Below are 13,574 nucleotides of genomic sequence, written 5' to 3'. Positions count from 1 at the left end.
AGGGTCTCACTCTGTCATCCAGGCTGGAGTGCAGTGGCATGTTCATAGCTCACAGCAGCCTAGAACTTCTGGGCCCAAGCGATCCTCCCGTCTCAGCCCCGCAAACAGCTGGGATTCAGGTGTGAGCCACTGCATCCAGCCCCATAGCCTACTTTTGAGTCAGCTTCCTTGGACAGCTCCTGATGCCAACTGTCTGAAGTCTGTTTCTGCAGAAATAGGCTCTGAGTCTGAAATGTGCATGCAGGATGTTGATTGGGGAGGTCTAGAGTCCATCACCAGTGGGAGAATGAAGGTTGAAGGGGCTAAACTACAAGGCAGTTGCAACAAATGCTTCAACACATTCTGCGGAAGCTCCAGAGCAGTGCAGTCCCCTCCGGGCTGTCTGTCCTAGAGATGACGGGGCCTGAATCTTCAGACTGTCCCATGAGCCAGTCATGGGAGGTGGTTGTCCTGGGGAGGCAGTGTGACTTTGGGTGAGGACAGTTTCCAGATAGGGACTGATGATTGCCACTCCCCAAGCAGCAGACAACCCCTCATCACCTCCCTCCACCCGGGGCCCCTGCTTATTGCAGCCAGAGTGGGGAAACCGCAGCAAATCTCATCACATGACCATGTCCTGCCTAAAACCCTTTCCTGGCTTCCCAGTGCCCTCAGAGTCAAGCCCAGCTGCTGTCAAATGGTTCTTCATTAAGGCTTTGCATGGTCTGACATCTGAGGATTGTTGCAACCCCGTTTTTTAAATTTTATTTTTATTTTGTATTGCTTTTTGACAGACAGAGTCTTGCTCTATCACCCAGGCTGGAGTGCAGTGGTGCAATCATAGCTCACTGCAGCCTCGACTTTCTGGTATGAAGTGATCCTTCCACCTCAGTCTCCCAGGTTGCCTGGACTACAGGCATGTGCCACCATGCCTGGCTAAGATTTAATTTTTTTTTTTTGGTAGACATGGGGTCTTGCTATGTTGCCTAGGATGGTCTTGAATTCCTGGCCTCAAGCAATCCTCCCGTCTCAGCCTCCCAAAATGCTAGGATTTTTTTTTTTTTTTTTTGAGTCGAAGTCTCACTCTGTCGCCCAGACTGGAGTACAGTGGTGTGATCTCAGCTCACTGCAACCTCTGCCTCCTGAGTTCAAGCAATTTTTGAGCCTCTGCCTCCCAAGTAGCTGGAATTACAGGTGCCTGCCACCACACCTGGCTAATTTTTGTATTTTTAGTAGAGACAGGGTTTCACCATGTTGGCCAGGCTGGTCTTGAACTCCTGACCTCAGGCGATCTGCCCTCCTCAGCCTCCCAAAGTGCTGGGATTACAGGCATGAGCCACCATACCTGGCCCACTCACTCTTACTTAGGGTGTTTTTTGCTACCTCTTTTTTTTTTTTTTTGAAACAGAGTCTCACTCTGTTGCCCAGACTGGAGTGCAGTGGTGCAATCTCTGCTCACTGCAACCTCCACCTCCCAGGTTTAAGCAACTCTCCTTGCCTCAGCCTCCCGAGTAGCAGGGACTACAAGCCCGCACCACTACGACGGGCCAATTTTTGTATTTTTAGTAGAGATGAAGTTTCACCATGTTGACCAAGCTGGTCTCGAACTCCTGGGCTCAAGGGACCTGCCTGCCTTGGCCTCCCAAAGTGCTGGGATTACAGGCATGAGCCACCACGCCTGGCATTTTTGCCACCTCTTGATCATAGATATTTGTACCTAAATTGCTTCCACAACATTAACCAGTTATTTTGCTGGTGACACTTTCAGTATTGCAACTTAGACAAGGACAAACTCTAAAAGCATGAATTGCTATGAAGGCCTAGAATCCTCTTCTGAATCCACGCTACCTCTCTGCCCCTCTCTGAATGAATATATATGCCTGGTGTAGACAAGTCACATCTATAAATTAAACTTGAATTTTTTCCAGATGCCATAAGTATGATGTTTAACAATGAGAAGCCGATAAGAGAGAAGTCTTTTAAACCTTGAAGCTGCATTTCAGAAATAGCTACAGATAGAGATATAAGCTATTAGGCCTTTTCCCAAAAGAGCGTGAGTAGAATGAAAAGTCTATCTCAGCATGGATGAAAGAAAAGTAAGAAACAGGATTTTTTGTGTGGACACAGTGTTAGTATGATACAGGGAAAACTGAACTTCGAGCATGTACAAGTCTGATATTTATGAATCACCAAATGTATCATTTTCATCACTTTATTAGACCTCTTCATTTTTATCATGACACTAATAATAATCATTAGTGAGTGCTGCTGTGTACCAAGTCCCACAGTCATCACTTAACAAATAAGTAGTATGTCATCTAATACAATGACCCCATGAAAAGATATGATTAGTACCATCTTATGGAAAAGGAAATTAAATCTGTTTTTAAGGTCACCAGCTCAAGTTATAAGATTAGTAGTGAACACAGGTTTGTTTGATCTAAACCCTGAATTCCCTTCTTATTTTTCATTTGTTAGAGACAGGGACTTACTATGTTACTCAGGCTGGAGTGCAGTGGCATGATCATAGCTCACTGCGGCCTCCAACTCCTGGGCTCAAGAGATCCTCCTGCCTCAGCCTCCCTGGTGTAGTTGAGGCTAGAGGTGTACACCACCACACCTGGATAATTTTCAATTTTTTTTGTGTGTGGAGACAGGTATACCATATTTTCTTTAACCTTTCATCCATTGATGGACCCTTAGGTGGGTTTCATGTCTTTGTTGTTGTGAACAGTGCTGCAATCAACATTTAAATGCAGGTATCCCTCCGATATACTGTTTTCTTTTCCTCTGGATAAATACCCAGTAGTGGGATTACTGGGTTCTATGGTAGTTCTAGTTTTAGATTTTTGTTAGAATTCTGAAGGCATCACTGCCCTGCCCTGTAGAGTTCAGTGGTGCTGCTGAGATACTTGATGCCGTTCTAATCCCTGATCCTTCCTATGTGAATTTTTACTGTCTTGGAAGTTTTGCTTTGGGGACTTCTCTTTGCCTCTAGTGTTCTGAAATTACATTATTACGAGTCTTACCGAAGGTCTATTTTGCACGGGGCCCTTGGTGGCCCCCCTCAATCTGAGCCCCTATGTCCTTTATCTCTGGGGACATTTATAAAAGAGTTTCATTGAGATACAACCTATATACTATAAAATTCACCCATGTAAAGTGTACAATTCAATGGTTTTCAATATATTTACAGAGTTGTGCAACCATCATCATAATTTCAAAATATCTCCATCATCATCAAAACAAACCTTTTACCCATTTGCCATAATTTCCCAATCTCCCCATCACCAGCCCTAAGTAACCACCAAACTACTTAGGGAATCATTCTTCAGAATTATTACTTTAATAACCACGCCCTCCATTTTCGTTGTCCTCTGTCTAGAACAGCTATTATTCAGGTATTGGATCTCCCAAGTGATGTTTTAATTTTCTTATCTCCTCTCCAATTTCCATCTCTCTCCTTTCATCTGTTCTGCTCGAAAGGAGACCTCTGGCCGCGCACGGTGGCTCACGCCTGTAATTCTAACACTGTGGGAGGCTGAGGCGGGAGGATCGCTTGAGCCCAGGAGTTTGAGACCAGCCTGGGGCAACATGGTGAAACCGTGTCTCTATTTTTTAAAAAACAATCATAAAATAAAATAAATAAATAGAGTTCCCCAACTTAGCTTCCAAACCTTCCATTGAAGATTTTATTTGTTATGAAATGTTTAACTTGTTTCCTTGTTCTCTGAATGTCCTTTAGTAACTGCCTGTTCTTCTTTCATAGATGTACTATCCTGTTTTTTTTTTTTTTTTAAAAAAGTCTCTGAAGATCTCACTTGAAGGTTTCTTCTGCTCCTTGCATTGTTTCCTTTAAGCTCTTCCTTTCTTCTATTTATTTTGGTCTCTGACTTTCATAGTAGAGCTTCCTCAATATGAGGTGATACTTGACTATAGACTCATGCTTGGGAATGAAGCGCTCAGAAGTCCTCCGGTCTATGTGGCTGTGACTCATTGGCTGGTGATCTTTCCCGCAAAGGAGTGGTTCCAAGCCCGCCCTGGCAGTATGTTTTCATCACCCAGGAGGCTTTCAAACCAACACAAATGCAGGGCCCCGGCCCTGGAGCATGTGGTTTAATTGGCTGGATCCCTGACATTCATATATTTAAAAGCATCTCCGATGGTTCCATTGTCCAGGGGGGAGAACCTTAGCTGGGGACTGGCCCCCTTCACTGGGAGGGACCTCAACTACCAATACACAGGATATGCTTTTTTTTCTTTAGGCTTATCAGATTCCTTGGAAGAGAATCTTTCAATCTCCCACCTTATGGGTAGGTGTCTAAGGTTCTATGACCCTATTGGGGGAAGTGGCTGAGAGTCTCTTTAATCAGTATGTAGGTATGGAAATGCTGGGGTTGGGTGCGGTGGCTCATGCCTGTAATCCCAGCATTTAGGGAGGCTGAGGTGAGGGGATTGCTTTAGGCCAAGAGTTTGAGACCAGTATAGTGAGACCAACATAGTGAGACTCCATGTCTAGAAAAAGAAAAAAAAATAGGTAAGTAGATGCTCGTGCTATTCCTGCGGTCTGTATAGAAGTTGCACACTTGTTCAGTCATGATGGCTCATGCCCGTAATACCAACAGTTTGGGAGGCCAAAGCGGGAGGATTGCTTGAGGCCAGGAGTTTGACACCAGCCTGGGCAACATAGCAAGACCTCACTCTACAAAAATTTTAAGAATAAGCCAGGCATGGTGGTGCGTGCCTACAGTCTCAGCTACTTGGGAGGCTGAGATGGGAGGATCACTTGAGGCCAGGAGTTGGAGGCTGCAGGTAGCTATGATTGTGCCCCTGCACTCCAGCCTGGGTAACAGAGCAAGACCCTGTCTCTAAAATAAATTTCAAAAAAACAAAACCAGAAAAAGAAGCACACTTAACTGTGCCTTGCGTGCCTGTGCCTAGAATCGGAGTGTAAATATCTAGTGTAATCAGCACTAGCATCAACAGCGCCTAGAAATTTGCTAGAAATGCAAGTTCTTGGGGCCTGCCCTGGATCTGCTGCCTCAGAAGCTCTGGAAGGTGGGGACTCAGCCACCTGCCCCTGGACAAGCCTTCCAGGCATTGGGCTACTGGCTCGCCTTTGAGAACTACTCCTCTAGTCTTCCACTGGGTTCGGAGCACAGCCATTCAGTTCAAACTGGGGAATGGCATTTGAGGATCCAAGCGCTTCTCCTGCAGTGTCTCAGCTGATCTTCCAGTGTCCAGCCTGAACTCCACGCCCACTGTGAGAGGTGTCTGGGTCCCCAGTGCCTCCATCGGAGATTTTGTATTAGAAAGCAGTAGGCCGGGCACAGTGGCTCACGTCTGTAATCCCAGCACTTTGGGAGGCTGAGGTGGGTGGATTACTTTAGGTCAGGAGTTCGAGACCAGCCTGGCCAACATGGTGAAACCCTGTCTCCACTAAAAATACAAAAAATAGCCAGGCATGGTGGCACATGCCTGTAATCCCAGCCACTAGGGAGGCTGAGGCATGAGAATCGCTTGAACCCGGGAGTCAGAGGTGGCAGTGAGCCGAGATTGTACCATTGCACTCCATCCTGGGTGACAGAACAAGATCCTGTCTTAAGAAAAAAAAAAAAAAGCTGAGCGTGGTGACTCATGCCTGTAATCCTAGCACTCTGGGAGGCCGAGGCAGGTGGATCACGAGGTCAGGAGTTCAAGATCAGCCTGGCCAAGATGGTGAAATCCCATCTCTATCAAAAACACAAAAATTAGCCGGGCACAGTGACGGGCACCTGTAATCCCAGCTACTTGGGAGGCTGAGGTAGGAGAATTGCTTGAACATGGGGGGTGAAGGCTGCAGTGAGCCGAGATTGCACCACTACACTCTAGCCTGGGCAACAGAGTGAGACTGTATCTCAAAAAAAAAAAAAAAAAAGAAAGAAAGAAAAAAAAGCAGTGAACTGGGGTCTCTCTCCAATGTCCAGTTTTTATTTCTTTCATCCCCTAAGACAATTTCAGCTAGTCCATCTGCTTTCCTGTTCTGAGATTTTATTGTTCTAAGGTGTTATTGTTCTCTTCTCCTTTGTAGTTCTCTTTATCCTTGCAGCTCATATCTGTTTTAATCCCTTTTCTGCCACTTTCAGTGAGGTTGCAGGAGGGTATTTAATCTACCAGGTTTTCCCAAAGTCTCACGATACAGATTGAGTGAATAAAGAACACTACAGAAAAAAAAAAATACAGAAATATCTATTTTCCATATATCACAAAGAAAGGAAGTGAAAATCACAAAACCATGATATATGAGTTTATATATTTGTATATGTTTGTGCATGTATTTTAATACACAGACTGGAAGGATATATATACTCCCGACTGTTAAGGTAACTTATCTCAGGCTTCCAGGAAGTTGTATTAGAGGAGAAACGAGGAAGGGACTATTATTTTAAGATCTATTTACCTCTTAACTATTCAAATTGCTATGAAGAGTGAGTATTGCTTGTATAATTAAAAATATTGAAAATATACTTGCTTTGCAACAAGTGGCCATTTAAAAAAAATTCACATAGTGACCCCACCCAGGGGTTGGCAGACCTAGGAGTTCAGGGAAGAAAAATTCCTAATTCCCTGATGTTGTCTCAGGTTTAGGCTGGACCTACCCCTAACCAGCTAAATCCAAATATTCAAGTATGTGAAGCTTGGACTTCAGCCTGTTTCCATCTTGATACTGGTACAGTATAAATGAGGAGTTCTCACACCTGACTGCATAGCCTGAACTCGTCAACAATCACAGCACCAAAGACAGCAAAACTCCTCATTGCCCCAGCCTCAGACTGGTTAAATCCCTGGGTGATTCTAATGTCCAGCCAAGGTTGATGTTCATTTATATGAATGGAATTTTGATCAGTGTTTAAAAGTCAGTTAAACTAGCTGCTATGGTTTGAACATGTGTCCCCTCCAAAATTCACGTTGAAATGCAATCTCCAATGCTGCAGTGTTGAGAAGTGGGGTCTTTAAGAGGCGATTAGATCACGAGGGCTCTGTCCTCATGAATGCATTAACCCATTCATGGATTAATGGATTAATGGATTGTCATGGGAGTGAGACTGGTGGCCATGATTTATAAAGGAGAGGAAGAAAGATCTGAGCTAGCACGTTCAGCCCCCTCCCCATGTGATACCCTGCTCCATCCAGGCACTCTGCAGAGAGTCCCCCTCAGCAAGAAGGCTCTCACCAGATGCAGTCCCTCAACCCTGGGCTTCCTCAGCCTCTATAACTGTAAGAAATAAATTCCTTTTATTTATAAATTACCCAGTTTCGGGTATTCTGCTATATGCAACAGAAAATGGACTAAGACGTTGGCACTCTGGTGTCACTCAGACCTTATGAACAGATTGCTTTACTAGATTTTTAAAAATTATTCAACGTTCTGACGTTGTATAGCACAATACCATGCAAGTTTTTAGTCTGAGTCTTAAAATATAGCCTAGTTTTGGCTTTGCTAGAACCACAGTGATCAACCGAGCAGTATATCTCATAGCATTTTGAAACAGATGCTCTCTCATGGGCCTTAGAGATCATGCAAGTCTTCATTTTACAGATGAGGAAATATCACCCAGGAGGATTTTTTCACAGATTTACTGTATTGAGGGTGGGTGAGAGGGAAGAGAGGGAGAGAGAGAGAGAGTGTGTGTGTGTCTGTGTGTGTGTGAGAGAGAGAGCGAGGAGGAGGAGGAAGAGGAAGAGGAGGAGGGGAGGTAGGAAGGAAAGGAGGGCGGGAGAATGAGTGTTGTAAAATACTTGTATTACTTTCACAGGTTTATGTAGCTGGTTTATTCTATATTACGTCAGGAAGGTTCTCTAAGGATCAGTTTTACTTAACCTTGAAAAAAAAGCAGTCAAGGTCCAAATGAATTGTTGAAAATTGCTCATCTGTTCTTCCTCGCGGATTTTTTTACTAACTCAGCTCCAGCTCTGGCCTTGGCCTCTTGCAGAAAGTAAAGAATATATACATTTAAAATTTCCATATCTTTACCCAATCTACTTCTTTAAGAGGTCGTGGTTTTCTTCTTTGCAGTTTTATTGAAAGTATCTTGTTTCAGAAAGAAATCTTCTTGGCTTCACCTGAAATGTCCCAGAATAAATGGAGTGCTGCATAAACAAGGCCTTGGACTACGAGTTTATGAGTCTGAGAGCCACAGAAGGCTTAACGATTATGTTTTTCTTATTGAGGTCAAAGTGAGTAATAAGACGAGATGGTTCAGAGCAAAAAATAGGTTACTCATGTCATAAGCCAGGACTCTATGGTCAGAAGGGAGGAAATAAATTAATGTTTAATAGATGAAAATGTATTATTGGTCTTTCCTCCACTAAAATTATATTACATTTCCATGCTAGGCCATTACAAATGTCAGCTCATGACCAGGTGCAGTGGTTCATGCCTGTAATCCCAGTGCTTTGGTAGGCTAAGATAAAAGGAACGCTTGAGGTCAGGAGTTCAAGACTAGCCTAGGGAACATAGCAAGACTCTGTCTCTACAAAAATTAAAAATATTAGCTGAGTGTGGTGGCATGCTCCTATAGTCCTAGCTGCTCGGGAGGCTGAGGTAGGAATATCACTTGAGCCCAAGAGTTTGAGGTTATAGTGAGCTATGATAGCGCCACTGCCCTCCATCCTGCACAAGACAGAGCAAGACCCTGTCTCAAAACAGAACAAAATGAATGCCATCTCATTGTGTATATGTCATCTCAAATGCACAATTACAATTTTTCAGGTGTATCTGTTAACGTATATGTACAGTTACATCATAAGCTTGCATTATTTAGATCTATACATTCTCGTATGTACAAAAATGTGATCTCATGTACGTGATCTCAATTGTACAATCATTTCTTTGTGTTACATCACATGGACACATGTCTATGTATAACGGTGTTATCCCAGCAGGTGTTCTTGGGGCCTTACATTCCAGCTACTGGTGATAACAATTTTGTGTTTGAGACAGGGTCTTGCTCAGTTTCCCAGGCTGGAGTGCAGTGGCCCAGTCATGGCTCCCTGCAACCTTGACCTCATGGGCTCAAGCCATCCTCTCACAGCCTCCCAAGTAGCTGAGACTACAGGAGTACGTCACCATGCCTGGCTAATTTTTTATAGTTTTATTAAAGACGAGTCTTACTTTGTTGCCCAGGTTAGATATATCACCTTTTTTAAAAACAGCTTTATTAGTATATAATTTGCACACTATAAATTTCACCTATTTTAAGGATGCAATTCAATTATTTTTAATAAATTTACAGTTGCGTAACCATCATCACAAGTTAGTTTCAGAACATTCCCATTGCGCCCAGAAGACCACTGCGCTCATTTGCAATCAATTGCTATTCCCACCCCAGCCCAAGGCAACTACTAATCTACTTTCTGTCTATAAATGTCTTTCCTGGACTCTTCCTATACATACAATTACATGTTATGTAGGTTTCTTTCACTTAGTGTAATGTTTTTAAGGTTCATCCATGTCATAGAAGTTCCTTTCCTTTTATTACTGAGTAGTATTCCATGGTATGGATGTATCACATTTTGTTTATCCTTTCACCAGTTGATAGATATTTGGATCATTCTACTTCTTGGCTATTCCGAAAAATGCTTCTATGAACATTTGTGTGCAAGTTTTTGTGTGAGCAAATGTTTTCATTTCCCTTGGGCAGATACCTAGGAGTTGAGGTTGGTGGGTCACATGGCAAGCGTGTGTTTAACTTTATAAGAAGCCACCAAACAGTTTTGCTAAATGGCTGCATAATTTTGTGTTCCTACAAGCAATGTATGAGGGTTCCAGTTGCTTCATGTCTTCATCAGCCCTCAGGACTTTAAGTATTTTTTATTTTAGCCATTTGAATTGGTGTGTAATGGTTTTGATTTGCATTTCCCCAATGACTAACAATGTTGAGTGCCTTTTCATGTACTTACTAGTCATTTCTGTATCTTCTTTGGTGATCACTGGCTTATTTATTTTTCTATTTTTGTTAAGTTTCATTGAAATATAATTGACATAAAATAAACTTCACATATTTGAAGTGTACAACTTGGTAAATTTTTACAGATGTATAATCCATGAAGCCATCACTACAATCAAGATAATGACTATATCCATCAGCTATAGTTTGAATGTTTGTCCTTGCAAACCTCATGTTGAAATCTGAACCCCAGTGTTGGAGGTGGGGCCTAATGGGAGGTGTTTGGGTCATGGAGTTGGATTCCTCATGAATGGCTAATGAGTGAGTTCTTACACTATTAGTTTCCACAAGAGCTGGCTGCTAAAAAGACTCTGGCAGAGGATCACTCGGGCCCCAGAGTTTGAAGCTGCAGTGAGTTATGATCACACCACTGCATTGCAGGCTGGGTTACAGAGCAAGACCCAATCTCTATAAAAATGTTTTAAAAAATTTGCTGGGCATGGTGGCACATGCCTGTAGTCCCAGCTACTCAGGAGGCTGAGGTGGGAGGACTGCTTGAGCCCAGGAGTTGGAGGCTACAGTGAGTTATGATCGCCCCACTGCACTCCAGCCTGGGCAACAGAGTGAGATTCGGTCTCAAAAACAAACAAACAAAAAAAGACCCTAACTCACTTTCCTCTCTCACCATGTCATCTCTGCCCTCACCAGCTCCTCTTCCACGAGTGGAATCAGCTTGAGGCCTTTACCAGAGTAGATGTTGGTGCCATGCTTCCTGTACAGCCTGCAGAATCATGAGCCAAATAAACTTCTTTTCTTCATAAATTACCCAGCCTCAGGCATTCCTTTATAGCAGCACAAATGGACTAAGATTTCATCACTCCTGAAAGTTTCCTTTTGGCCATCTGTAATTCCTCCCAGGCTCTCTCCAGTTCTCCACCCTCCCTTGCTAATTTGCTTTCTGTCCCTATAGACATACAGATTTGTGTTGCATTTCGTAGAATTTCACATAAGTAGAATTATGAGTACTACTCTTCTTTTTCTGCCTTTCCTCAATCATAATTGTTTTGAGATTCATCTGTGTTGTTACACATATTAATAGTTCATTCCATCTCATTTCTGAGTATTTAGCACAATTTATTTATCCACACATTTATTGGTGAATATTTGGATTGTTTCCACTTTCCAGCTATTCCAAATAAAGCTGCTATCAACATCCATGTACGAGTCTTTGCATAAAGGTAGCTTTCATTTCTCTTTGGTAAATACATTGGAATAGAATGTCAGGAAATGTTAGCATATGTTTAATTTTTTAAAACCTGTTTTCCAGCACCAAACTGTTTTCCACAGTGGTTGTACCATTTTACATTCCTACAGCAATAGACAAGCATTCAGGTTTCTCCACATCTTTGCTAACACTTGGTGTGTTCCTCTGTTTATTATTTTAGATAGTCTAGTGGGTGTGCACCAGTATCCTGTGGCTGGAATTTGCACTTCTCCAATGACTAATGATGTTGTACATCTTTTCCTGTGTTTATTAGCCACCTGTAGATCCTCTTTGGTGAGGCATCTGTTTAAATCTTCTACCATTTGTGAGTTGTGTTGTTTGTTTTCTTGTGCTGGAGTTTGAGAGTTCTTTATATATTCTGGATAAAAGTACTTGGTGAAATCTGTAATCTGAAAATATTTTCTCCAAGTCTTTTGCTTAACTGTTTTTGTATTCTCTTAACAGTGTCTTTCAAAGAGAAAAAAAAAAAATCTTAATTTCTAAAGATGGGGATGTTCCATCTTTAGAACTGGGGATTTCATGACATAATTTATTGCCATCCAATGGATAGGATAGTAACTTAAAGAACAGCATCCATTTCCACAATGAATTCCTTATTCAATATTTCTTGTGTCTAAGGATTAGGATGTTCTCTCTGGAATAAAACTGATCATAATAGAATAGGGATCAAGCTGAGTTTTTAGATCATTAAACTATTTCACATGACCTCCAAGATCTTATTTCACAACAAGAACTTCTTAAACCATATTTTCTGGTCTTACCATAGGTACTAGAAAAGATGTGAAAATGTGCTGGGCAGGCCCTCCCCCTCATTCTGCCACTTATGTTCCTGGTTGCTTCTCATTTCTTCCAACAGTAAGGCCTGTTGTGAAATTGAGTTTCAATTTCATTCTTTTCCAATCCGTCAGCTCAGATACTGATCACAGAGTGGGTCAATGTGCTATCTTTTGACAAAGCCGTTTCTATTTTAGATTTGTCAAAATAGTCTTTTAAAGGCATATGCTTATAATGATGATTGATGATTCAACAAAACTTCAGAGGGGTCACTTTCAATTTGGCTAAGAGGACCAAAAAGCCCTTTGTGTAACCTAGTTATCAATATCAGCCCACAAGCGTGGGAGCATCATAGAAATAACTCCTGTTCAAGTCAGGCCAGTCCAAAGATTCTGCAAGTGTTGTACTTACAGCAAATATTATAGCTCTAGAATTATGACAATCAGCACATAAGCAATGTGGGAGGTAAATGAATGCCTTCACGTTTTTGCTTTGTATTCCTAAGATTCCATTTGCAGAGTGTGTGTGTATGTGTGTGTCTGTATGGCTTGGGTGGTGGTTGAGGTTCCACAAGGAATGTTAATTGCAATGATATGAAAAGAATAGCTGAGGCTTATTCCAATGGAAAGGTCTTTTTAGGGATAGTCTCTGTTTTTGGCTGCTTCTCCTCATAACATCTCCTGTTAAGGTTTTCATTCTTTCTCTGGGGCAAGGCCATTCCCTCATTGTCTAATTCCCCAAAAGGCAGGCTTTTGTTTCTGTTGTTTTTCCCAGATGTAGAGATTTCCAATGTAAAATTAAAATTCCAATATAGTAGTCTCACCTGCAATTTTCAGAAGCAAATTAGGTCATTAAGTAAGCTTCTAGACCAGGAAGTTAGGAACCTTTTACTCTAAGACACTATACCACCAGAATCTTACAATGTGCTACACTTGTGTAAGTGTAAGCCACACTTACAATATACAGGCACTGTTTTAGTGCTGGAGACACAGAAGTAAACAAAATCAAAGTATTTATCCTTTATCACTACCAGTGGAGATAATATTTCCTGGCCAGTTTACTCTATCAGCATAACTTTCAGCAAGATTTGAAGCATCATGAATTGCAATTATATAATAATCTGAGGATTAATGTTGATTTCAAATGCAAAGGAAATGACATTCTCCCCGCTCACCAGCAAACACATACATTCTTTATACTTCCTGGCTTAGGTGGTTTTCAAACCAGAACGCACGATACCACTTATTTGTTTAAAGATAAAGATTAAACATCAAAACATTCACTGCAGTTTCAAGTAGCATCCTTAATGCATATTTATTTTATTACAGGGCTTCGATGTTGAGAGAATTCTTTTTAGTGCCAAAATGGCACAGGAAAATATGAAATACAATAAAAAGAATGAAGTCTAAGCTTTGGCCTAAAATACCACACATTGACTCAGATTCTTTTTGCTTTCATATGCCATAAGATTTTTTTTTATTATTAAATTGACCTTCTCTGTCAAACCCAAAGACTCAAGGCTGCAAATACATTATGATGCCTTTGTTCTCATAATCCTTTTACTATCTTATGTAGTTTTCAGGAAGCTAGACTTAAAAACAATCATA

The sequence above is a fragment of the Theropithecus gelada genome, chromosome 3, assembly GCF_003255815.1.
Source record: "Theropithecus gelada isolate Dixy chromosome 3, Tgel_1.0, whole genome shotgun sequence".
Lineage (NCBI taxonomy): Eukaryota > Metazoa > Chordata > Mammalia > Primates > Cercopithecidae > Theropithecus > Theropithecus gelada.
Note: the sequence above shows the minus strand (reverse complement) of the source record.